This window comes from Schistocerca piceifrons, chromosome 4, assembly GCF_021461385.2.
Source record: "Schistocerca piceifrons isolate TAMUIC-IGC-003096 chromosome 4, iqSchPice1.1, whole genome shotgun sequence".
In the NCBI taxonomy this organism is placed as follows: Eukaryota; Metazoa; Arthropoda; class Insecta; order Orthoptera; family Acrididae; genus Schistocerca; species Schistocerca piceifrons.
Window position 1 is genome coordinate 120,240,268 of NC_060141.1, and position 27,905 is coordinate 120,268,172.

A 27,905-nucleotide genomic window follows, 5' to 3' on the forward strand; every position below is an offset into this window, starting at 1 on the left:
GATGATTTCCTACTTCATATGTTTGTAAAAGTGCTGTGTTTATTCATGTTTTTGTGTTTATATGTATCTTGTCTTGCCATAAGTGTTTGATTCCGAACCCAGTCAACAGATAGAAAATTTTATAGGGCTCCATAATAAATGTAGAACCAGTTTTATAATCATTATTATACTGAAAGTGCCTATGAAGTGCAGTAATCATATTAATACCTGTGTGTTCTTGAAAGATTGACTGGTTACAACGTATTCACAACGTAACAGATTTAGGGCCCCCTTGTTTCATTTACGCTCTACTAATTCAAAGAAGTATATGTTCTAAAAGAAAACATATAGCAATCAAGTTTGTTTGTGTGGCAATCCTCCGCAGCAAGCATATAAATACTTGTTTTGTAAATAAAGCTGCCTTTTACTGCTGCTAGTTACTTTATTTATCCCATACGCGTTTCGCCTTCTCCTCTTCTAAGGCATCATCAGTGGGATCTTTAACGATACTGTTTTGTTAGTTTTAGATTATTAAACAATTGACTTCGCCATTTTTTGTAAAAAAAATAATTACTTACGATTTGCTGACCTGCGTTTCCCCACATCTGGTCTGGATGTCGGACTACCACTTTTATGACTGGAGCATGTGTCGAAGTTCTGCTTGCTTTTGTGCGTGTAGGTGGTTCGAGGATTGCGGAATGACAATGTTCGTTGCTGTGTGTTTACGGTAAATTTCAAACATATGCTTATTGTTTTGTTTTTTGATTGTTATATCCAGAAAGTTAATTTGGTTGTTATGTTCTCTTTCAATTGTGAATTTTATATTTTTATGTATCTTGTTGGTGTCAGTATCATAAACAGAAATTAGTCTCGAAAATATACTTCGTTAGGTTAGCAACAAATAGGTAAATATACCAAAGAAGATGAAACACGTATTGGAGTCACAATGTTTACGTTGTGAAAAGCAGTGTACGACGAAATAGTTGTATCGAGTGACAAAAGAACAATTGTCCACTACAAAATAGTGAAAAATACGGTGAACAGTGTGTGGAAGGCGAGAACACAAAGGTGTGATTATATGGCAGTAATAAAAGTGGTAGTGCGACCTCCAGACCAGATGTGAGGAAACGCAGATCAGCAAATCATAAGTAATTACTTTTTTACAAAAAATGACGAAGTGAACTGTTTAATAATCTGAAACTAATAAAACTGTATCGTTATAGATCCCACTGTTGATGCCTTGGAACAGGAGAAGGAGAAACGCGTATGGGGTAAATAAAGTAACTAGCAGCAAGAAAAGGCAGTTTTATTTACAAAACAAGTATATAGCAATCATATCAGTTGACGTAACAACTTTGACATCATCTCCACCTCAGTGTTTTTCAATAGCACAGAGATGAAACCTCGTCATGACTAATTTAGTTGTGCTCCTCCCTCACGTAGTGTCACTATGTTACGAATATTAGCTTTCTTGCTTTGAATACGGATAGTATAGGTTAGTGAGAAACAGTTTGTAGCCAAAACGGTTTAAATTTCTGTCTGCTCGTGGCGAATTACTTTTCTAATACTTGCTAGAGTGTGCTACTGTTTTCTGTTCAATTTGCAAACCAAATTCCAGTAAAAAGCAAAGCACATATAGTAGTTAATTTTCTTAATGAACAGCATAATTACTTGGTATCACTTTGGCTAATTAGACTGGCCACCGTTTCCCTTTCCTTTAACAACAGTTCGCTTTGTAACTACCATAACCTTGCTCTGATTCACTCTAATTTAACTACGGCTCCCTATTAGAATTAATCGTTCGAGTAACGAAATATTAGCATGATCACTGTCAAACCTACATTCCTCTCATAGGAATAACATTATCCGTGAATTGCTCTTATAGTAGAAGCCGGTAATATTACGCCATGCTTTATTACCTGACGATGGAAGTACATTACTCCGAAACACGCAGTGCAAACTAGAACAGAAATGACTGATTACAGTTATTTGTCGTTTGATTTTCATAACGGTCACGGCCAAGCCTACCTTAAATTGTTCGCATTTAACGTCAGTCTTAGTTAGTTGAGAGCGCCAGCAGAGAGGTCATGGATAAGGATGACTCTCCAAAGCTTTCGATAGCTCGAGTCCATGCCACGATACTTCGCCGCCGTCATTAGGATGTAAGAAGGTGCTGCACGTTATAAGGCACGCGTCTATAATCTATCGTGAGTGCACAATGAAAATCTTTCGGCCGATGCTACATCATTCAGAGAAATCTGAACTAGCATGAATCTCGTAAACGCTTGAAACACTGATCATCGAAAAATAACTCAAGCTTTGCGAAAACAGACATAATGTCTGATGGGATAACCTCAATCAGTGGTTTTACAATGTTAATTATAATCCGTCTTGACTGCATAAAATGTTATTTCGCATGACCGGTTTAGGTTCCTCTAGAACCATCTTCGCGACCGCTACGGTCGCAGGTTCGAATCCTGCCTCGGGCATGGATGTTTGTGATGTCCTTAGGTTAGTTAGGTTTAAGTAGTTCTAAGTTCTAGGGGACTGATGACAATAGCTGTTAAGTCCCATAGTGCTCAGAGCAATTTGAACCATTTTTTTAATTAACATTGAAAATAACTCAAGTGCGAGTAAGACTCGCCTCTGAGTGTACTTTACAAATTTCATTACATATATAGATAACAACAATAACAATAACATTAGTAATAGTAATAATAATAATAAGAATAAGAATAATAAGTCAGTGTGGCCCAAAGGTCTGGTGCCCTTATTTCCATTGGAAGCCACTTCGTTGACTTACTTGAACCAAACCTACCCCAGTTATCCAACCGGGGAGAGGAGACCCAGAGTTTAACTTGGAATCCGAACCACATGCTGTTCGTGGCGACTCCTCCCATCGTTGAGAGGTGGAAGGATGGGTTCAAACGAAGGTTGAAAAATCTGTGGTCCGACCGAGATTCGATCGTTTACACCCCAAGGTAGCGTAAACGTTAGTATCTGACATACGTTTCAACATGATACGTCAATCCTTTCCTGAGAAAAACGGGTCTTTACAGACAGATGGACAACAATTGCCCAAAAAACATTTTTTCAAAACAATGTTCAAATGTGTGTGAAATCTTATGGGACTTAACTGCTAAGGTCATGAGTCCCTAAGCTTACACACTACTAAGAAGAAACACACACACCCATGCCCGAGGGAGGACTCGAACCTCCGCCGGGACGAGCCGCACAGTCCACGACTGCAGCGCCTGAGACCGCTCGGCTAATCCCGCGCGGCAAACGTTTTTTATATGATATGATTTCAAATTAAGAATTTTGAGGGTTTTCCTTTACTTGTACTGTGGACACCTTGCAACTTGCAATTTTCGTAATTCTAAATGGCCCTGAGCACTATGGGACTTAACGTCTGAGGTCATCAGTCCCCTAGAACTTAGAACTGCTTAAACCTAACTAACCTAAGGACATCACACACATCCATGCCCGAGCCAGGATTCGAACCTGCGACCGTAGCGGTCGTGCGGTTCCAGACTGAAGCGCCTAGAACCGCTCGGCCACACCGGCCGGCTCGCAGTTCTACGTCAACGGGAAATAGTCGATAGGTTTTGATGACTTAGTTTGCGAAAAAGTGACTAAATGTCCGTTTTCTTAATGCATTGACTTTAAAAGCTTAAATTTTTCACACCGTCACGGGACTGTAAACCTTTTTATGTGACATGTATTGCAACTTGGTACAACTACCCGTTCATGAGAAAAGTTGGCCTTAACCATCGGGCAGGTAGGCAACCGATCAACACAGTGATCCTATACGGATTCCGTTTATACCGTTGAGGTACGGAATCCTAAAAATGTCAGCTAGACCGTAAGCTAGCTGAATTTCCTGAAGTCACAAAGGTGTATGCGGACACAGGTGAAAAATATCGTGACCTGTGGTTTGCCGATGACATTGGGATGTCGTTTACCACTGACGCCATGCCGCAGACAACATAGACTTGCCGGGAGTAGAGCTAGAGTCAACTGGGACATTGGATGGTATTCTGTGGCGTTCAGCGATGAATCTCGCTTCTGTTTGTAGGGATCAGATTGACGCTAAAGTCCCCGTAGACGACGTAGTGGGAGGTCAAAGGCAGCAGCGATACTCGAGACCTGTAGCTCTCCAACTCTTGGAAATACGGCGTGTTGAACTGCTGGATATGCAAGCAGGATTAATTTCGTGACTGTTAAATGGAGACTGAATGCTCGCCGGTATGTAGCAATATCCTTCGTGACCTGGAACACCGAATGACATGTTCCAGCAGCCGGAAGCTGTTATTTCCACCACAAACGCCTTAAGGGATGTACGAATCCTTGACTGGCCTTCCTGGTCCCAGAAATTGTCACCTATAGAGCATATATATGATGCGATAGGAAGACCCATACTTTGATACCAGCCTGCAGCCAGCAGTCTTCATGAACTGACATTGCATGTGTTTCAGGCGTGGTAAGAAATTCCTCAAAATCACTTTCGGAAGTTGTCTGTTTTTCAGCCACAACGAACATAACAGTGTATTTCTGCCCATGCGGGCCCACCGCATGCCGATATTGATGATAGGCGTCAATTCCCAATGAAATGAAAGTTTAATCATTTAATACTAGTTATGCAGTGAACATCCACAAAATTTGATAAACATCGGGCTGGTGCTTCATGAAGTAACACTTTCACTCTTCCAGTGCATATCTAATGATGATTTACAGGGTGTTAAGGGGTTTAGGTGCAGATATTATGAAAACTGGTACCTTAATACGTACTCAGTTCAGTCTGTTAATTGTTTCTTCTTTGCTTCTAAAAGTCTTCATGCAAATACATAACATAATTTACACTATTGCGGTGATATGTAAATGATTAACTTTTCAGAGCATTCACACAAGGGTGGCGCCGGTGGTGACAACTACAACGTGCAGACATGAGGAAAGTTTCCAACCGAGTTCTCATAAACAAACAACACCAGTTGACCGGCGTTGCCTGGTGAAACGTTGTTGTGATGCCTCCTGTAAGGAGGAGAAATGCGTTTCATCACGTTTCCGACTTTGATAAAGGTCGGATTGTAGCCTGTCACGATTGCGGTTTATCGTATCGCGACATTGCTGCCTCGCGTTGTTCGAGATCCAATAACTGTTAGCAGAATATGGAATCGGTGGATTCAGTAGGGTAATACGGAACGCCATGCTGGATCCCAACGGCCTCGTATCACCAGCAGTCGAGATGATACGCATCTTATCCGCATGGCTGTAACGGATCGTGCAGCCACGTTTCGATCCCTGAGACAACAGTTGGGAACGTTCACAGGACAGCAACCATCTGCACGAACAGTTCGACGAAGTTTGCAGCAGCATGGACTATCAGCTCCGAGACCATGACTGCGGTTACCCTTGTCGCTGCATCAGAGACAGGAGCGCATGCGATGGTGTACTCAACGACGAACCTGGGTGCACGAATGGCAAAACGTCATTTTTTCGGATGGATCCAGGTTCTGTTTACAGCCTCATGATGGTCGCCTCCGTGTTTGGCGACATTGCGGTGAACGCACATTGAAAGCGTGTATTTGTCATCGCCATACTGGCGCATCACCTGGCGTGATGGTATGGGGTGCCATTGGTTACACGTCTCGGTCACCTCTTGTTCGCAGTGACGGCACTTTGAACAGTGGACGTTACATTTCAGATGTGTTACGACTCGTGGCGCTACCCTTCATTCGATCCCTGCGAAACCCTACATTTCGTCAGGATAATGCACGATCGCATGTTGCAGGTCCTGTACGGGCCTTTCTGGATACAGAAAACGTTCGACTGCTGCCCTGGCCAGCATATTCTCCAGATCTCTCATCAATTGAAAACGTCAATGGTGGCTGAGCAACTGGCTCGTCACAATACGCCAGTCACTGGTCTTGATGAACTGTGTTATCGTGTTGAAGCTGCATGGGCAGCTGTAGCTGTACACGCCATCCAAGCTCTGTTTGACTCAATGCCCATTCCTATCAAGGCCGTTATTACGGCCAGAGGTGGTTGCTCTGGGTACTGATTTCTCAGGATCTATGCACCCAAATTTGCGTGAAAATGTAATCACATGTCAGTTCTAGTATAATATATTTGTCCAATGAACACCCGTTTATCATCTGCATTTCTTCTTGGCGTAGCAGTTTTATTGGCCAATAGTGTACTACTCGATGCTTTCTGCATGGTCGTAGCTGCGCCGTGAAGTGGAGGCGTCAGTACAATCTATCACTGCCTCCATGCATCTGCATCAGTACTCCAGAAGCCGCGTGACAGTGTGTACCGTACCACTAACTGATCTCCCTTCCCTGTTCCACTCGCGAATGGCACGTGCGAAGAGTGACTGTCGGTAAGCCTCTGTATTACCTCTAATTTCTCCAATTTTTTCGTCGTGATCATTTCGCGAGATGTATATGTGAAGAGGTAATATGTTGTCCGACTCTTCCCGGAAAGTACTTTCTCGAAATTTGAATACTAAACTTTCCCGTGATGCACAATGCCTCTAATGTAGCACCTGCCGCTGGAGTTTGTTCAGCATCTCTGCAACACTTTCTCTTCGATTAAACGATCCCGTTACGAAACGGGCCGCTCTTTATTGGATCTTTTCTATCTCTCCTATCGCTCCTATCTGTTCCAAATTGATGAACAATATAAAGGAATAGATCGAGTAAGCGCCTTGCAAGCCACTTCTTTCGTGGATGAGTTACACTTCCTAAAGATTCTTCCTATGAATCTGTCTGGCGTTTGCTTTTCCTACTATTTGTTTCATGTGGTCATTCTACTTAAGCTCGCTCTGGATAGATACTTGTAGATATTTCAAGATACATGCTATTTCCAGCCGGCCGTTGTGGCCGAGCAGTTCTAGGCACATCAGTCTGGAAACGCGCGACCGCTACGGTCGCAGGTTCGAATCCTGCCTCGGGCATGGATATGTATGATGTCCTTAGGTTAGTTAGGTTTAAGTAGTTCTAATTTCTATTGGACTGATGACTTCAGATGGTAAGTCCCATAGTTTTCAGAGCCATTTTTTAATTTTTTTCCAGCAATTTATCATCAGTAGTGTAGCTGAACAGCAGTGGATTTCTTTTCCTATGTACGAGGCGCAGTACGTTACATTTGCCTACGTCCAGGGTCAGCTGCCAGAGACTGTACCATTCATCAATCTTCTGCAGTTCATTTTGCAAATCGATACTGTCTTCTGGAGTGGCTACCTTCTTGTAGACAACCTCATCATCCGCGAACAATCTGAAAGAGCTTCCGAACTTCGTTACTTTACCTGCTGCCCAGAGGAAAATTAACTACACTACTGGCCATTACAATTGCTACACCAAGAAGAAATGCAGATGATAAACGGGTATTGATTGGACAAATATATTATACTAGAACTGACATGTGATTACAAAAAAAAAGAAACGGTTCAATGGTTCTGAGCACTATGGGACTTAACATCTATGGCCATCAGTCCCCTAGAACTTAGAACTACTTAAACCTAATTAACCTAAGGACAGCACACAACGCCCAGTCATCACGAGGTAGAGAATATCCCTGACCCCGCAGGGAATCGAACCCGGGAACCCGGGCGAGGGAAGCGAGAACGCTACCGCACGACCACGAGCTGCGGACGACATGTGATTACATTTTCGCGCAATTTGGGTGCGTAGATCCTGAGAAATAAGTACCCAGAACAACCACCTCAGGCCATAATAACGGCCCTGATACGCCTGGGCATTGAGTCAAACAGAGCTTGGATGGCGGGTACAGGTACAGCTGCCCCTGCAGCTTCAACACGATAACACAGTTCATCAAGAGTAGTGACTGGCGTATTGTGTGGAGCCAGTTGCTCGGCCACCATTGACCAGATGTTTTCAATTGGTCAGAGATCTGGAGAATGTGCTGGCCAGGGCAGCAGTCGAACATTTTCTGTATCCAGAAATGCCCGTACAGGACCTGTAACATGCGGTCGCGCATTATCCTGCTGAAATGTAGGGTTTCGCAGGGATCGAATGAAGAGTAGCGCCACGAGTCGTAACACATCTGAAATGTAACGTCCACTGTTCAAAGTGCCGTCAATGCTAACAAGAGGTGACCGAGACGTGTAACCAATGGCACTCCATACCATCAGGGCAGGTGATGCGGCAGTATGGCGATGACAGATACACGCTTTCAATGTGCGTTCACCGCAATGTCGCCAAACACGGAAGCGACCATCATGATGCTGTAAACAGAACCTGGATTCATCCGAAAAAATGACGTTTTGCCATTCGTGCACCCAGGTTCGTCGTTGAGTACACCATCGCATGCGCTCCTGTCTCTGATGCAGCGACAAGGGTAACCGCAGTCATGGTCTCGGAGCTGATAGTCCATGCTGCTACAAATGTCGTCGAACTGTTCGTGCAGATGGTTGCTGTCCTGTAAACGTCCCCAACTGTTGCCTCAGGGATCGAGACGTGGCTGCACGATCCGTTACAGCCATGCGGATAAGATGCGTATCATCTCGACTGCTAGTGATACGAGGCCGTTGGGATCCAGCATGGCGTTCCGTATTACCCTACTGAATCCACTGATTCCATATTCTGCTAACAGTTATTGGATCTCGACCAACGCGAGCAGCAATGTCGCGATACGATAAACCGCAATCGTGATAGGCAACAATCCGACCTTTACCAAAGTCGGAAACGTGATGGTACGCATTTCTCCTCCTTCCTCGACGCGTCACAACAACGTTTCACCAGGCAACGCCGGTCAACTGCTGTTTGTGTATGAGAAATCGGTTGGAAACTTTCCTCATGTCAGCACGTTGTAGGTGTCACCACCGGCGCCAACCTTGTGTGAATGCTCTGAAAAGTTAATAATTTGCATGTCACCGCATCTTCTTCCTGTCGATTAAATTTGGCGTCTGCAGCACGTCATCTTCGTGGTATAGCAATTTTAATGGCCAGTATTGTATAATCACTTGTTGGTGCCATACTCATTTGACGGTACTAACCAAACTAAAAACATTCTACTCATAATATCTATTATTATTAGTCTGTGAATGAAGTGAATACTGATATAATGGTGTTCAGTACATTGCCCTCAGTCACAAATAGAAATATCTACACTTATACCCCAAACACCGTGTACATGTGAAATCCTGGTTCAGGATAAAGTTACAAAACTTGAAGGTACACGAAGTTGAATTACAAACTTTTCCAACCACTCTGCAGACCACGTCTTCATTCACAACCACGTATGTGCTCCCGCCTCGTGTGAGGGTTGCTTTGAGCCGGCCGGAGTGGCCGAGCAGTTCTAGGCGCTACAGTCTGGTACCGCGCGATCGCTACGGTCGCAGGTTCGAATCCTGCCTCGGGCATGGATGTGTGTGATGTCCTTAGGTTAGTTAGGTTTAAGTAGTTCTAAGTTATAGGGGACTGATGACCACAGCAGTTAAGTCCCATAGAGCTCAGAGCCATTTGAACCAGGGGTGCTTTGATGTTGCCACACAAAACGTTATGAATAATATTTTCGACTTTGTAAACCCCAATAAGCCGCGCACAATGGACTCAGACAGACGAATTCTCTTGTTGATTAATTCACCCTCGCAGACAGTATAGACCTGGCGCCTCCGGTTAATAGTAACGTCTCCCAAAGCCTGCAGGATGAATGTCCAGAGATTGGCTCGGCCGTCCTGTCAGGTTTCCGATGGAATGTCGGTGGCAGAGCACGCATTGTACGGTATTCCTGGACTGCAGCCGGCAAAAGGGAGCCGGGCCTTCACTCGCTCGCGTGTTGCGCCTCATTGTGCTGTGTGCTGCTGTGGCGAAAACTGAAGGCTCGCCTACCGCATCCATTAAGCGACTCCACTCAGAGCCTTTTGTCTGCCTCAGCTCCGTGCCTTCACAAAGGCAGGGACACGCGGATGGCCGCCCACTTTGCGAGCGGCCCGCCAGCTTGCTGGAAATGCAGCTGCCACCAATTGTCTGCGCAGTTACGAGCACCAGTGGATCGTAATAGCACCAGGTACAAGTTCTCCGTTGTCACCGGCTGCTCTGACACGTAGATTCCATCAGCACAACACAGTGTCTAGAGTGTTTGTCATTTGTGCTGAAAATATTTTTAAAAAGATTTTCTTTCGCAGCAGAAAAACGGAACATCTCAAAAAAAGTATCGCTAGCAATGACCACGTTTTAAAAGAAATATTGTAAAACGGAAACGTTAACCAGTGTAAAGAGTACTTTGCAGATGACATAGCAATAGTAAGTGAGACGGAAGAGGACGCAAAGACACAACTCGACAACTTAAGTAAGGTAGCCACAAATGTGGGACTGAGGATCGTCTATAACAAGACAAAGACATTAAATACCACTGCAGACTGAGAAACACCTGAAGGCACTGTGCAAATGGTGGACAATTTTAAATACGAGGGAGAATTTATAACAGGAAGGAACAGGAGCAAGGAGGGAATAACAGAGAGGATAAAGAAGATGAGGTCAGCCTTCTACATGACGAGAGAGATATACAGTAAAAAGGAATATACCTACAGAGGCAAAGATAAGCCACTACAAGGCAACAGTGAAGAATGCAGTATTATATGCTGCTGAGACTATGACACTAGGAAGAAATGGGACAGAACAACTAGAGAAAGAAGAGAGAAAAATACTGAGAAAAATACTAGGTCCCAAAAGAGGAGGAGAGAGATGGAAGCGAACACCTCGGGAAGAATTGTACCAGAACTTGAGAACAATATCCAGGGAAATCAGACTCAAAAGGGCAAGGTTTGCTGGGCATTTAGTTAGAATGAGTATGGACAGAATGACGAAGAGAGTGTGGGAAACAAAAGGGAGGACAAGGGGAAAGACAGGAACCAAGTGGGTTGTTAAACTTCGGAAGGACTGGTTGGAATTGGGGATCAAGATCGAAGGAAAGGAAAATTGGAGGAACAAATATACACCGACAAATATGCCGGAGATCAATGACAGAGAAGAATACAGGAAAAGATTAGAATGTCACCAGTGGAGCCGCCAGGAGAAACGGAAACGGAAGATCTCGGAAGAAGAGTGGGAGAGAAGAAGAGAAAGAATGAAGAGGTTCTGAGAGAAGAAGAGGAAAATGGAGTCCACGAAGAGCCTACCCGTGGTCCTACAGAGGTCGTAACGCAAGAAGAAGAAGAAGAAGTACGTTACTTACTTATCAGAGTTACGACAGTGCTGATAAACCCTCATCACTTCCCGGCCGGGTCAGAGATTTTCTCCTCTCGGGGATTGAGTGTTCCGTTGTCCTTACTTTCCCTTACATTCGTATAGTCATAATTGACACGAAAGTCGCCGCGTCTTTTCTCTACTGAGATGGCTGTATTCTCACGACCCGAAAGCCAATCAACTGAAATTTAAAAAAAAATCAAGAAAAATATTTGAGTTTTAAGGACATCGATCGATACCGTTTTTTATTCGCATGACCTTTTCCAGGACTGTTAAGACCTTGGAAGAACTAACCCTCACCGAACTATTCCACCCAATATACTAGAAACACTGAACAGGTAAAATACGCGTAGACTTCAAGAGGAATGTAATAATTCCAATCTAAAGGAGGAGGGGCTGATTGCTTTAATAAATCATTGTTGCAAAATACAGAGAGAATAGCAACACTGGATGAGCCAACTTCGGGGAGGACCAGTTTGGCTTGCGGAGAAATGTAGTACACGTGAAGATAGACATTTGTAAATTAAGAGAAAGCTTTTGATAATGTTGACTTGAATACAATGTTTATGACTCTGAAGATAGCAAGTATGTAATACAAGGAGCGAAGGGTTACCTGCAATTTATACAGAACCGAGACTGCAGTAATAAGAAATGAAAGGGACGCAGTGGTTGAGAAGGGAATGAGACAGGATTGTAGTTTATCTCCGATATTATCCAATATGTACACTGACCAGGCTGTCAAGGAGACAAAGGGAAAATTTGGAAAAAAGATTAGACTCAAAGAGAAGAAATAAAAACAACATATAGAAAAAACAAAAGATTTCATCTCCTCTAACAGTATGACAAAAACAGCACCTTTCTAGACATACAAAAAAAAAAAAACTCAAAACCAACAAACACTTAATCACAGAAAACAGAAACAACACATCACAGAGAAGAACTCCACAGCACCAACACTCAGAGCCCAACCCAAGGTTCTCAAACCCCTTATTCCGTTGAGGCCTTTTATTAATTTCAAGAATGCACCATTGTACCATGTTGCGAAAACACATTAGCAAAATCATAATGCAACATTCTGAAACGAAGAACAGCAGAACAGTGAAAAACACAAATGAACTCATAACACAAATAGAAAACCTACACATCCACAAACAGCTTCACTCATATCTTTCGACATACAGAACATGTAACCTCAATACCCACTGCAGACACAATAAAACTAATTGAAGAAAACTTACTGACATACAACAGACTACCAGCAGACAATATTAATGAAATAACTAAAACTCTCAAAGAAATCACATCCCAAAATTACTTCCAATTTGAAAAGTAATTTTACTTACAAGAAGAGGGGCTTCCAATGGGTTCAAATGGTTCAAATGGCCCTGAGCACTATGGGACTTAACTTGTGAGGTCATCAGTCCCCTAGAACTTAGAACTACTTAAACCTAACTAACCTAAGGACATCACACACATCCATTCCCGAGGCAGGATTCGAACCTGCGACCGCAGTTGTCGCGCGGTTCCAGACTGTAGCGCCTAGAACCGCTCGGCCACTAGGGCCGGCCTTCCAATGGGTGCCCCAGTATCAGGAACATTGCGTTCATATTCATCAACCACATAGAAAACAAATCTTTGATTCATTCATCGCAAAGAAAGGATACAAAGTTGTTTACTGCTATAGATATGTGGATGACTTATTCTGTATGCTAGATGAACCAACAGAGAAAATTGATAAACTTCGTACAGATATAAACAGTATACATAAAAAAATTCAATTCACCATGGAAAAAGAAACACAAAGGTAAATACATTTCTTGGCAGTAACAATAAAGAGGGACAACAGTGAACACATATTTGACATCTTCAGGAAACCAACAGCCACAGACACAATTATAAATGCTTCATTCACCCACCCAAAAAATCAAAAATTAGCAGTCCCATGACACGTGTTCAGACTATATAATATCCCACTCAGTAAAGAAAACTAGGGAAAAGAATTACAAACAATGCAACTCACAGCTACAGGCAATGGGTACAACATTCATATAGTACAAAAACTCAACCAAAAAATCGAAACACAACTAAAAAAATTAAAATAAGCAGAGAACACCGACACCAAAGAACACCACGGACACTACAGCGCGCACGTAAACACAAAACAGTAACATTCATGACATGACTAACAGAAAAAAATGGCACACTTCAACATACATACACAAAGCAACACACAAGATAGCAAATATATTAAAGAAACGAAGACTACACATTCCATACGGGAGAAGAAACGCACTCCTGGTCATAATGCTGCTTTACATCGATTTTAAAAGAGCTATTCTCCACTTTAAGCACTGTGCCCGTAAGTGTAAGGGACGTTCCATAAGTAACACAATACATATTTTTCTCGGCCACTTTCGGTTGAAAAAATATGGAACTCGTTGTGAGACGTCGAAGAATATTCCCTCTTCAGCCCCTGTTGTTTCATGACGTTCCGATAGGTGACGGCGCCTTACGTAGCCGTCAGAAAGGCGTCTGTAACGAAGGCGCGCTCCAAGCAGAGAGTTGTCATTGACCTCTTTTTTGGCGGAACACTAAATCATCGCAGATATTCATAGGCACTCGCAAGATGTCTACGGAGACATGGCAGTGAACAGAAGCACGGCGAGTCGTTGGGCGAGGCGTCTTGTCATCACCGCAGTAAGGTCCCCCGCGTGCCGGCCGGCCGCGCACAGCTATTGCTTTTGCAATGTTGGAACTTGCGGATACTCTCGTTCGAGGTGATCGACGGATCACAAACACGTCACTGCTCAACTGGACTCTCTGTTGGCAGTGTTGACACAAGTCTGCACACCCGAGAGGACCCCTCGAAACTTCATTGGACTTATCTTTCTCATTCACCCTACAGGCCATATCTCGCACCTTCCGCCTTCCATCTGCCTGGCCCAACGAAGGATACACTCCGTGGGAGGCAGCATGTGGATGATGGGGAGGTTATTTATGCAGCAGGCCATTGACTCTGACGTCGACCAGTAGAGTGGTACAGTGCGGACAAAGAGGCCCTCCCAGTAAGATGGTGTGAGGCCGTCGCATTCAACGGAGATTACGTGAAAAAAAACAGGATTTTTTTAGCCAAAAGAGTGAGGAATAATGTGGTGTATTGGAATCCTGAATAAAAACCACCCTGCTCTCAGGAAAAAGTGTTGCGTTACTTATTAAACGCCCCTCGATTATAGGCTTGCGTTTAAAACTACAGGAAACTTAACATTTTGTTATTCCTCTGCAGACAGTGCACAGTTTGCACGTCCCTTGCACTACATAATGTCGTCTGACAGCCACATTTTACCGCGAGCACTCATCTACTCAGTCGGCGTGCGAGTGCGAGCGCTTGTGCTTGCCTAACTTCCCCCTGAATAGGCCTGATCAAGTCAGACAATCGTTGTCTAAGAAACTGATGATAAAGGTAAATGGAAGGGAAGAATCACGATGGATGAGCCGCGTGCGGCTCGCGCTCATGCCGTTTGTTCTTTGGCATTTTGTCACATCGAGTGGCGTCTTGTTTCTTCCTTACTTACTGGCGTCAGGAAGTTGCTGGCTTGCCTCCTTGAGTGGCAGCAGCAGCGCTTATCGATACTAGTACTGTCGTACTATCTTTGGTGTGACCGCTAGTACAGGGTGATTACAAATGATTGAAGCGATTTCACAGCTCTACAATAACTTTATTATTTGAGATATTTTCACAATGCTTTACACACACATAAAAAAACTCAAAAAGTTTTTTTAGGCATTCACAAATGTTCGATATGTGCCCCTTTAGTGATTCGGCAGACATCAAGCCGATAATCAAGTTCCTCCCACACTCGGCGCAGCATGTCCCCATCAATGAGTTCGAAAGCATCGTTGATGCGAGCTCGCAGTTCTGGCACGTTTCTTGGTAGAGGAGGTTTAAACACTGAATCTTTCACATAACCCCACAGAAAGAAATCGCATGGGGTTAAGTCGGGAGAGAGTGGAGGCCATGGCATGAATAGCTGATCATGATCTCCACCACGACCGATCCATCGGTTTTCCAATCTCCTGTTTAAGAAATGCCGAACATCATGATGAAAGTGCGGTGGAGCACCATCTTGTTGAAAGATGAAGTCGGCGCTGTCGGTCTCCAGTTGTGGCATGAGCCAATTTTCCAGCATGTCCAGATACACGTGTCCTGTAACGTTTTTTTCGCAGAAGAAAAAGGGGCCGTAAACTTTAAACCGTAAGATTGCACAAAACACGTTAACTTTTGGTGAATTGCGAATTTGCTGCACGAATGCGTGAGGATTCTCTACCGCCCATATTCGCACATTGTGTCTGTTCAGTTCACCATTAAGAAAAAATGTTGCTTCATCACTGAATGCATCCTCTTCCATGAGCTGTTGCAACCGCGCCGAAAATTCAAAGCGTTTTACTTTGTCATCGGGTGTCAGGGCTTGTAGCAATTGTAAACGGTAAGGCTTCTGCTTTAGCCTTTTCCGTAAGATTTTCCAAACCGTCGGCTGTGGTACGTTTAGCTCCCTGCTTGCTTTATTCGTCGACTTCCGCGGGCTACGCGTGAAACTTGCCCGCACGTGTTCAACCGTTTCTTCGCTCACTGCAGGCCGACCCGTTGATTTCCCCTTACAGAGGCATCCAGAAGCTTTAAACTGCGCATACCATCGCCGAATGGAGTTAGCAGTTTGTGGATCTTTGTTTAACTTCGTCCTGAAGTGTCGTTGCACTGTTGTGACTGACTGATGTGAGTGCATGTCAAGCATGACATACGCTTTCTCGGCTCCTGTCGCCATTTTGTCTCACTGCGCTCTTGAGCGCTCCGGCGGCAGAAACCTGAAGTGCGGCTTCAGCCGAACAAAACTTTATGAGTTTTTCTACGTATCTGTAGTGTGTCGTGACCATATGTCAATGAATGGAGCTACAGTGAATTTATGAAATCGCTTCAATCATTTGTAACAGCCCTGTATTTGCGGGTGGTGGTGGTGTGTGTGGTAGTCAGTCAGTTGGGACGGAGCAGCGAGCAAGTCTCCAAGGCGCGAGGCCAGCCCGAGACCGCTGGCAGCGTGCACGCACTGTCGTATTGTTAGGCGCTAGCTGCGAGAGCGACAAAGTCCGTTGCCCACCAAACCTGGACACTGAAGTTGAGTGATCAGTTAACCCGTTACGAAACCTCAGCTATTGTGACATCTCTTCGTTCATTTGCGCGTTGTTGCTCCCTGGGCCGTTCGGGATAGCAGCAACGTATGATGTATTGGGAGTCGGCGAAATCTTGCAGCTGTCTTCCTATATTGTGATTAATTATTAAATTGACTGTTACTTACCACTGAAGTTCACCAGCGGTATTTTCTGCGCTGTGGCCATTAACGCCCCAGTTACCTGCCCTGGTCGTTAGCGTAGATTTCTGGCAGTGTGCCTTTCCTTATCGTGTTGATGCTGTCTGGCATGGTGTGTAGTTCGACAGCCTTTTAAATTGTTTGGTTCATATTTTACTTAGAGTGGTTATTGTTCCCGTGGCTGTTTTAGACGCCAATTTCTGAAATCGTAGTGCTGTTCGTATCCTCGTCCTCGGCCGATATTTTCCATCGTTCTGCCGTTGGTCGGACAGAAGGGAACTGATTAAATTGTTGGTCGGTCCTTGGGCCGTCCCTAGTTTGGGTTGCCATCCGATTATTTAACTTCAGCTCTTGGCTGCCTGTCTCACCTCACCTTACGTTTGAGCTACATTCTCAGGCCGACCCTTGGAACACTTCTGAGCACCATTTGTTCTGTTTGTTTTAGATTCTGATTTTCATGTTAGTTTGAAGTATTGTACAAGGCCTTTGGCTGTCTATTAATTCAGTTCTTTTAAGTTTTGCTTAAAGGCCTTCAGCCGTGTTAAATTAAAATTTTGAATATTGATTTTATTTTATAAAAAAGATTTCCTTAAAATTGGTTCAATCTGAAATTGTTTGAAATCCAGGCCCTAAGACGTTAGTTGTTCGATGTGTCATGTGTGGTCTTCAGCCGAGGATTTATGTGAACCCCTTTTAATAAGGCCTTCAGCCATGTGTATTCCTTAAAGGAAATTTTTTTATAAGAAGGTAGGGGTTTATTTTAAATTGTTTTTTTCTGACTTGTTGTTCAGGCATTTCAGCCGTTGTTTCAAATTTGTTTGTGGCCTTCAGCCGTGCAATAAGTTAATATTTCTTTAATTAGTCTTTTGACCGTTGTAAGTTTAAAAGGAAATTTCTTGGTTAGTAAAATCGTTTATTAATGTGTTTTCATTATAGTTGTCCTTCAGACGTGTAGTGTAGGCCTTCAGCCGCAAATTGTTTCAACTAAAGGTTTTTTTAAAATTTCACCTTCTATATTTAATTGCTTTTGATTTCTGAGCCAGGCCTTCCGCCGTTCTTGGTTTTGGTGTGTTTTTGGGCCTTCAGCCCAGAAAGCATCTCAAGTTTTCTTCAACTAGGCCTTCAGCTGTATGTGTAAATAAGTGGTTTTTCAACTCACAGTAACTGTTTACGGCCCCATCCACAACTGCAACATTATCCTGTGCGCTCTCTGAGTACCTACCAACAAGGATCTAATCGAAATGTTAAGAAAAATGGAAAAATTCTCGACCCTCTAAGGTCCTGCCTGCTGACAAAACAGTATTGATGGTGACTGGTGTTTCTGGTTTCATACGGACAAGCGCAAAATTCTCCATATGCTCTGTCTGCTCTATCGTGTGAGCGAAGTTCATAGTGTTCCCTAATGCCCTCGACCTCAACACATTTTTCGGAACAGTACAGCACAAATACTCGTTCCCCTCAGAACAAAGCCTTTACTGACCTTCCCCATTACGTAACTGCCTTCTCGGAATTCCTCCGTAACAGTATCACAGTAGCGGAGAACTGAATCTCAGCTCTAGTTAGCGTCACTGTAGGGGGACATTGGCAATGTCGGGATGACACTCGTCGAAATGTCGCGGTATTTCAGTAATCTACTACCACCTACCTTGGAAAGTTGACAACTTTTCATCAACACTGTTGACCGGGAAAGTATATTTCCACGTATAAACTAATGACCTGTTGCTTACAGCTACAAATATTTCTTTTCTTTGTGCTGAGACACATCCTTACCCTTGATAACGGATTCCTATACACAATAGCCCCTAGATGAAACGATTACCTTTCCTACAACTTTGTGTGCCATAAAATTCGCCGGCCGCGGTGGCCGAGCGGTTCTAGGCGCTTCAGTCCGGAACCGCGCTGCTGCTACGGTCGCAGGTTCGAATCCTGCATCGGGCATGGATGTGTGTCCTTTGGTTAGTTAGGTTTACGTAGTTTTAAGTCTAGGGGACTGATGACCTCAGATGTTAAGTCCCAGCCGGCCGGAGTGGCTGAGCGGTTCTAGGCGCAACAGTCTGGTACCGCGCGACCGCTACGGTCGCTGCTTGGAATCCTGCCTCGGGCATGGATGTGTGTGACGTCCTTAGTTTAGTTAGGTTTAAGTAGTTCTAAGTTCTAGGGGACTAATGACCTCAGCAGTTACGTCCCATAGTGCTCAGAGCCATTTGAACCATTTGTTAAGTCCCATAAAATTCGTAGTTTTGTAAACTTTTCTCACTTTTACATTAGCATTTTCTTGATTTACTACGATAATAGTAATAATAAAATAATAATAATTGTGTACTTCATTCAAGTTTAAGCTTATTGACAGAAAAACAAATATTAAAAATTACTCTACAAAGTAGGAAAATTAACTTCACGTTGTATTGAAATTATATTTGTTGTCAACCAAATACAGTTATTTCTTCAGGAAAGTGGGCAAAGACATTATTGATTCCTAATACTGTACCTTTCTTTGTCAGTTAGAGCTACCATTGTTCAATATTACTACGCGAATTAATAGAAAAATTAGGAATGCATTTAGAATAAACGAGGAGAAAGGGAAAACGCGTTTTATTTCGACACAACTAGAGTCCCGGGTTCATAGATCTGTTGAAATTTGCCACACATAGTTGGATAGTTAGCTGTTTCGTATTCCAAATATCATGTTGTCAATATTTTGCACTGTTAGCTTAAACAGTCTTATCAGGTTGGTTCTGGGCGACTTCATCACGGTAAACCGAGTCTTATGGACTATACAGTCTGTTTCTGAAGTTCATGTTTTTAAAAAAATGTGTGATATCTTAGCTAAAGCAAAACTGCCTGTATCCAGTGTCGCAGTACCTCATAGTTTAAAATGTGTAACTCATGCAATAACCTGTACAAATAATTGCATGTGTAGAGTAGATGTAAACCAACCATTACTACAGTTTGTAACTTTTCATTACATGATTATCAAATTTGTTACAAAAGTTTAAATGGAGTAGAGTTGCAAGTTACAAAACCAACAAGTAAAAAGATTTTCTATTCACCGTCTTGTGTACGATATATGCACTGGGAAAATCTGTTATGTGGAGATATGAATAAATAAATTAAAAACAACTTACAATTGCAAAGAACGTGAAGGTTGTCTTTGACATCACTTTATTCACTTCTCTTATTGTTTGGCGTATGTGTGGTCTCTGGATCATTTCTCATTGTTTAGTCGTTCTTAAACATGGCCAGCAGTTTAGAGATTTTCATCTGGGCGCAAATACTCAGTGTGTGCAGGAAATTTCGGTTGAAGAAATACTTTGTTCAGGTTGTTTATTTAAATGTCAACACCAACTTGCATCCTGTTATTCTGCTTCTAACACACTGATACCCTACCAGCATTGAGTCACTGAGACGTCTGGTTTTGTCCCGCCTACATCTGACCAACACCACGGACAATTACGGAAAAAACACTTTCTGTATCGCAGGTTGCACAAGACGTCACGCCATTGTCAGAAATAGTGCTCAGAATGAAAGGACATCGTTTCGTAAGAGCTGATCGATGACTCTTTCTTCTTCCAGTCTTTCTATTAGTGCTCGGTTTGCACCTGACGCTTCCCACGGATCTCGTACTCGTTCGTGTGCCCTTCCCGAAGTCACAACTACGCCTAGATGTGAGTGCAGAAACTTCGTGTGGGGGCCCTCTATATTTGTGAATCGGGCAGAACGTGTCAGCGGGCAGACCTCGCGCCCTGCGCAGCTGCACGCGCCGTGTCTGCGGCTCGAATGAGGAAACGCGCCGGACTGCTCGCGCTCCGCTTCCTGGAAGGCTAACCTTGTGAAGGTCAAGGCTGCGGCCGCTGCAACGGCGCCTGGCGCGCACACAACCAGCAGACACGTGCAATGCTCCAGGATACGGGACGCTCCCACCGATTGCATTAATCCCGCCAAAGCAAGAGTAGTTCCAGATCTCGTCGATGCCTCTCCTGGCAATACAGCTCTTTTTTTTTTTTTTTTTTTTTTTTTTCAACAAACGATTCGTCCAGTTTTGCTAATCTATTTATGGAATTTTTCGAACAACAAGTGCTGCAGTCGGCCAATAAAAGCCCTTTGAAATGGTAACGATACATGGATGACACCTTTGAGATATGGAATCATGCTGAAGAGGAACTGAGGATTTTTTGGTGCACATAAACAGTTTCAATCCAAAGATACAATTCGCCATAGAAAAAGGGAGTAATGGACAACTAAATTTTTTGGATGTATTGGTTAGTAAACGGGCAGATGGGACTTAAGGGCACAAGGTGTGTAGCAAAGACACACACACCGATCGTTACCTACACAAGGATTCGAATCGTCTTCCTAGGCAGAAGAGAGGAGTCATAAAAACTTTAGTGGACAGGGCTGATAACATCTGTGAGCCAATTTTTTTGCAAGACGAATTAAGCCATTTGCGAACGGCTTTCAACAGAAATGGGTATACTGACAACGAGATACATCGAGCACTCCACCCTAGAAAAAAAGTGTCCGAAAATACACAACAACAACAACCGTCGGCTGGAAAAGTTTTTCTTCCATTTATTCATAACATCACGGACCGTATTGGGAAAGTTTTGGCAAAGTTTCAAGTGGAGACAATCTTTCGACCTACAAAGAAAATTAGTGAAAGTTTAAGATCGGTGAAAGACGCACGACACCCCTTAGCTACCCACGGTGTGTATAAAATTCCGTGTAGCTGTGGCATGGTTTATGCTGGAACAACAAAAAGGCGTTTTAATACCCACCTAACGGAACACAAAAGGAACTGTAGATTGGGACAAATTGACAAAATGGCTCAAATGGCTCTGAGCACTATGCGACTTAACTTCTGAGGTCATCAGTCGCCTAGAACTTAGAACTAATTAAGCCCAACTAACCTAAGGACATCACACACATCCATGCCCGAGGCAGGATTCGAACCTGCGGCCGTAGCGGTCGCTCGGTTCCAGACTGTAGCACCGAGAACCGCACGGCCACTCCGGCCGGCACAAATTGACAAATCAGCTGTAGCGGAACTCGTTTTCAAAGGCGGTGATCACGAAATAAAATTTAGTGAGACAAACGTGATAGGTAGGACCTCACGTTATTATACCTGCATGTATAGAGAAGCTACAGAGATCTACAAGCACGAAAATAATTTTAATAATAAAAGAAGAAGGATTAAAACTAGACAAGATGTGGCGGTCGACTTTACTCCAACGAAGTGACATTCGTTTACCTGTAATAGAGAGAGATGGCACTAGCCAGAGAGTTTTAAAGTCGAAAGCACGTGATGAGTGGTGGCCCCATCTAAGCGCTCTATATAAGCGGGACCTCCAGCGCTTGGCAGCCAGTCGCCGAATCGCCTCGGAAGATGTTGCCCGCAGTAAGCAACGAAACGTCAGGAAGGAGAAGAAGTTTTATATATGGACCACGGGAATTCAGTCCGGAAGTTTTAATTAATGACTATATCTTCTATATGAATAAAGATAAAAAGGAGTAAATTATAACTTACTTGCTGCCTTCATCGTAAATCTCGCTTTAACTATCCTGATAGCCTAAGGACGTCCTCGAGCGGGACTTCAAAAAACCAACTCGCACTTTTCTCATATGATATACTGAAGGCTTTGGACAAAGGCGATCAGGTAGAAGCTGTGATTCTTAATTTCCGAGAATTTCACTCGTACCACGCCTACAGTTATTGTCAAAAGTACCATCATACGGGGTATCATGTGAAATTTGTGACTGGATTGAGGACTTTTTGGTAGCGAGGACGCAAAATGTTATTTTGGATAGAGAGTCATCGTCAGATGTGGAAGTAACTTCGGGTGTGCCCCAGGGAAGTGTGCTGGGACCCTTGTTGTGCGTGTTGTATAATAATGGCCTTGCAGACAATATTAATAGTAAAATCAGGCTTTATGCTGATGATGCAGTTATCTATAATGAGCGGAGCTTTCAGCACCACGTCACTAGAGGCACTTTGTTTTGTGGTGGGGACCTGCCCTATAGACATAACAATACGTTACAGAGCTGCACTTTACTGGCTTGAGAGGGACAGGCCCGATAAAGTCACCGAAATTACAGCAACCAACATTATGATCAAAACACAAATGAAGCAATGGTGGATTCATACGTGGCAGAGAGACTGGGATGAATCCGGTAAGGGTCGCCGAGTACACTCTTTCTTTCCTGATGTACACGAAAGACTACAACTGAAACATGTCGACCCAAGCCGGGGATGGTCCATTTCCTGACAGGCCGCAGGCCGTATCCGGCACATTCAAACCGTATGGGACTAACTGACGATGAAGTATGCGTATGCGGAGAAACTGGGACACCAGAAGATGTCACACTGCTGTGCAACACGCTAGCACAAGTGAGACCTCTACAGAACGACAATGACATCGCCAGAATAATACGTAATCCCGATGACTGGAACACAATAAATAGCGTAGCCGATATTGTATCGAACACTCTGCACGAAGAATACAAGCGCCAAAACCCATATGGAAGGAGGTGTAGACAAGCACAAACAACACAACAAACCACATGGGAGGACACAAACACGACCACAGATTCCGAAACCGAGGAAGGAAAACTAAGTGAACATGACTCAGAAGGGATCAACATGCATGGGACCAAAACCAACAATGTGTGACACTGCATGCCATAACACAGTCACAAACAACACAACAATCATAAAACAAATAAACACTTGCACCACATACTAAGACTGTAGTAACAGGGTAATGTTGTTTGGGAGGAGAAGGCTCGAAGGACTTTTATTCCGAGGCTCCTTCTCCCCAATAGCATCCTGCATCGTGTTTCAAGTATACTGCACACAAGCAGTTATGAATTGCTCGTCTTATTGTGTACAGACAGAAGTATATTCTGTTCTCTATTCAAAGCTTTAATCAATAAATTTCATATATCAGAAATGTATTAAGTTATTTAAGGAATGATGCATTCAATTAGCAATGAACTATATTATATTTCAACTAACAAGCTACAAACATAAGTGTATTTCTCATGTGAAGCTAAAATTCATGTATTCCATGTATGAAGTGTTCAATCAGCAATTAATCTGTATAATATGTGTAAATATACATTAGCGCAAACCATTTCAGTTGAGAATAGCTCGAGGTTGTACCGAAACCTTCTCATCTGAAATAGATAGAAATAGGCCATTACTATCCAACATGCTACTTAGACTGTATTACTCATCCAAATACAGCATATCAGTTCCCTCTTTATATTACAAATTATTCTTAACCACGCTCATTGTGTTACATTTTCTTATTTTTTATATTTATTTGACATTTGTATTGTATAAATATTCTCGTCAACTAGGTAGTAAAAAATTATATGGAACCAATTTAACAACTGTTAAGCATTCAGTTCGCTTAACCTCAGAGTAATCTTTATATATTATGTTCTTTATACTATTTAAAAAAAGCATTAACAACTGTATACCAATAAGACTGTAACAATGAGAAGTCTTTGCTATTAGTTTCAGAAGTATCTGACCCACCTTACATTTCAAGGCGGTGGGTTACTCTGTACTGCTAATGAAATAAATAAATGAGATAAATATCTATAATGAAGTACTATCTGAAAGAAGCTTCGTAAATATTCAGTCAGATCTTGATAAGATTTCAGAGTGGTGCAGAGACTAGCAACTTGCTTCAGATGTTTACAAATGTAAAATTGTACCCTTCAAAAAATGAAAAAAAAACGTAGTATTGTATGGCTGTAACATCAGTGAGTCACTGTTGGAATTAGCCAACTCATACAAATACCTGGGTATGACAATTTGTAAGGATATGAGATGATGTGATCACACAGGTTCACTGATGGGTAAAGGGGATGGGAGACTTCGGTTTATTGGTAGAGTACTGGGGAAGTACAATCAGTCTAGAATGGAGACTGCTCACAAATCACCCCTGCGTGCCGTTCTAGAATATACTACTTTCCCCTAGCCGGCCGGTGTGGCTGAGCGGTTCTAGGCGCTGCAGTCCGGAACCGCGCGCCTGCTACGGTCGCAGGTTCAAATCCTGCATCGAGCATGGATGTGAGTGATGTCCTTAGGTTAGTTAGGTTTAAGTAGTTCTAAGTTCTAGGGCATTGATGACAGATGTTAAGTCCCTTAGTGCTTAGAGCCGTTTTTCTTTACTTTCCCCTACGTACTGCTAGCATAGGGACCGTGCGGACACTATGAGAATAATTACTGCACTCTCAGTAATCACTCTTCCCGCACTCCATACGTCAGAAGGAAATCGTAATAACTGACACAGTGGGAGATGCACTCTGCCATACACCTCACGTTGGTTTGCAGAGCATGGATTAGACGCAGATGTGGAACGCACGTGGACGAGGAGCTGGTGACGTGATAGCGTCGAATGTTTCACTACAGTGTGGAGCCTGAAGTAAAGAATCTGGCGTGTTACAATTCTGCTTTGTGGAGAGGAACTTGGTGTGACACGTTTCTAACTCGCAAGCAGTACTGAGCCACCATATTTTATAGCGTTAAAAGTCGTATTTAATGGGTTTTCTTTCTCATAGGGTTCGTTGTGTAAATATAACCAAGTATCAGCAAATTAAGGCTCTCTCGAGAACTCGTTACTTTGTTGTTGTGGTCTTCAGTCCTGAGACTGGTTTGATGCAGCTCTCCATGCTACTCTATCCTGTGCAAGCTTCTTCATCTCCCAGTACCTACTGCAACCTACATCCTTCTGAATCTGCTTAGTGTATTCATCTCTTGGTCTCCCCCTACGATTTTTACCCTCCACGCTGCCCTCCAATACTAAATTAGTGATCCCTTGATGCCTCAGAACATGTCCCACCAACCGATCCCTTCTTCTGGTCAAGTTGTGCCACAAACTTCTCTTCTCCCCAATCCTATTCAATACTTCCTCATTACTTATGTGGTCTACCCATCTAATCTTCAGCATTCTTCTGTAGCACCACATTTCGAAAGCTCCTATTCTCTTCTTGTCCAAACTATTTACCGTCCATGTTTCACTTCCATACATGGCTACACTCCATACAAATACTTTCAGGAATGGCTTCCTGACACTTAAATCTATACTCGATGTTAACAAATTTCTCTTCTTCAGAAACGCTTTCCTTGCCATTGCCAGTCTACATTTTATATCCTCTCTACTTCGACCATCATCAGTTATTTCGCTCCCCAAATAGCAAAATTCCTTTACTACTTTCAGTGTCTCATTTCCCTATCTAATTCCCTCAGCATCACCCGACTTAATTCGACTACATTCCATTATCTTCGTTTTGCTTTTGTTGGTGTTCATCTTATATCCTCCTTTCAAGACACTGTCCATTCCATTCAACTGCTCTTCCAAGTTCTTTGCTGTCTCTGACAGAATTACAATGTCATCGGCGAACGTCAAAGTTTTTATTTCTTCTCCATGAATTTTAATACCTACTCCGAATTTTTCTTTTGTTTCCCTTGCTGCTTGCTCAATATACAGATTGAATAACATCGGGGAGAGGCTACAACCCTGTCTTACGCCCTTCCCAACCACTGCTTCCCTTTCATGTCCCTCGACTCTTATAACTGCCATCTGCTTTCTGTACAAATTGTAAATAGACTTTCGCTCCCTGTATTTTACCCTTGCCACCTTTAGAATTTGTAGGAGAGTATTCCAGTGAACATTGTCAAAAGCTTTCTCTAAGTCTACAAATGCTAGAAACGTAGGTTTGCCTTTCTGTAATCTTTCTTCTAAGATAAGTCGTAAGGTCAGCATTGCCTCACGTGTTCCAGTATTTCTACGGAATCCAAACTGATCTTCCCCGAGGTCGGCTTCTACCAGTTTTTCCATTCGTCTGTAAAGAATTCGTGTTAGTATTTTGCAGCTGTGGCTTATTAAACTGATTGTTCGGTAATTTTCACATCTGTCAACACCTGCTTTCTTTGGGATTGGAATTATTATATTCTTCTTGAAGTCTAAGGGTATTTCGCCTGTCTCATACATCTTGCTCCCCAGATGGTAGAGTTTTGTCAGGACTGACTCTCCCAAGGCCGTCAGCAGTTCTAATGGAATGTTGTCTGCTCCGGGGGCCTTGTTTCGACTCAGGTCTTTCAGTGCTCTGTCAAACTCTTCACGCAGTATCATATCTTCCATTTCATCTTCATCTACATCCTCTTCCATTTCCATAACATTGTCCTCAAGTACATCACCCTTGTACAGACCCTCTATATACACCTTCCACCTTTCTGCTTTCCCTTCTTTGCTTAGAACTGGGTTTCCATCTGAGCTCTTGATGTTCATACAAGTGGTTCTCTTTTCTCCAAAGGTCTCTTTAATTTTCCTGTAGGCAGTATGTATCTTACCCCTAGTGAGATAAGCCTCTATATCCTTACATTTGTCCTCTAGCCATCCCTGCTTAGCCATTTTGCACTTCCTGTCGATCTCATTTTTGAGACGTTTGTATTCCTTTTTGCCTGCTTCATTTCCTGCAGTTTTAAACTTTCTCCTTTCATCAATTAAATTCAATATTTCTTCTGTTACCCAAGGATTTCTACTAGCCCTCGTCTTTTTACCTACTTGATCCTCTGCTGCCTTCACTACTTCATCCCTCAAAGCTACCCATTCTTCTTCTGCTGCATTTCTTTCCCCCCATTCCTGTCAATTGTTCCCTTATGCTCTCCCTGAAACTCTGTACAACCTCTGGTTCTTTCAGTTTATCCAGGTCCCATCTCCTTAAATTCCCACCTTTTTGCAGTTTCTTCAGTTTTAATCTACAGGTCATAACCAATAGACTGTGGTCAGAGTCCATATCTGCCCCTGGAAATGTCTTACAATTTAAAACCTGGTTCCTAAATCTCTGTCTTAGCATTATATAATCTATCTGATTCGTCACTTTAGCTACGATTTTTTGTAATAAAATGACAAGAAACTACAAATCAGTACGCAACGGCTTCCTGTAGTTGATGTTTTTAGTGTTATAACTTGTGTGCTAACAAGGAGAGGTCCCCAGTGGTGCGAAACTACCTATACAGTGATGTACGTTAAGATCCCAGGTATCACCCACTCTGGTGGAACCTCGTTTGCGAGTAATTGACGAAAATTAGGAATTTTGTGTGATAATAGCGTTACAAAAGTCGCATTACACGTATAGTCTGGTTGTGTGGTATAACATATCTACTTGGGGAGGGGGAGAGAATTTTCTCAGCTAATGTCTTATCCTATCCTGGACAAGTAACAGTTTGAAAAAACATGCTTTCGGTGGACTTTCCTTGTGAGGCACTACTCAACGGAAAGGACGGAACTTTGGGAGAACAGAGAGAGTGAAGATAGCATCCACATGGAGGGACTATGAAACG

General features: G+C 43.0%; 1 protein-coding gene across 2 annotated transcripts in view; it reads left to right on the plus strand.

Moving 5' to 3' along the window:
* The window catches only part of LOC124794862 (Na(+)/H(+) exchanger beta-like), a 677,818-nt gene that overhangs the window by 266,274 nt on the left and 383,639 nt on the right, over positions 1-27,905 (plus strand). The window lies entirely within an intron of this gene.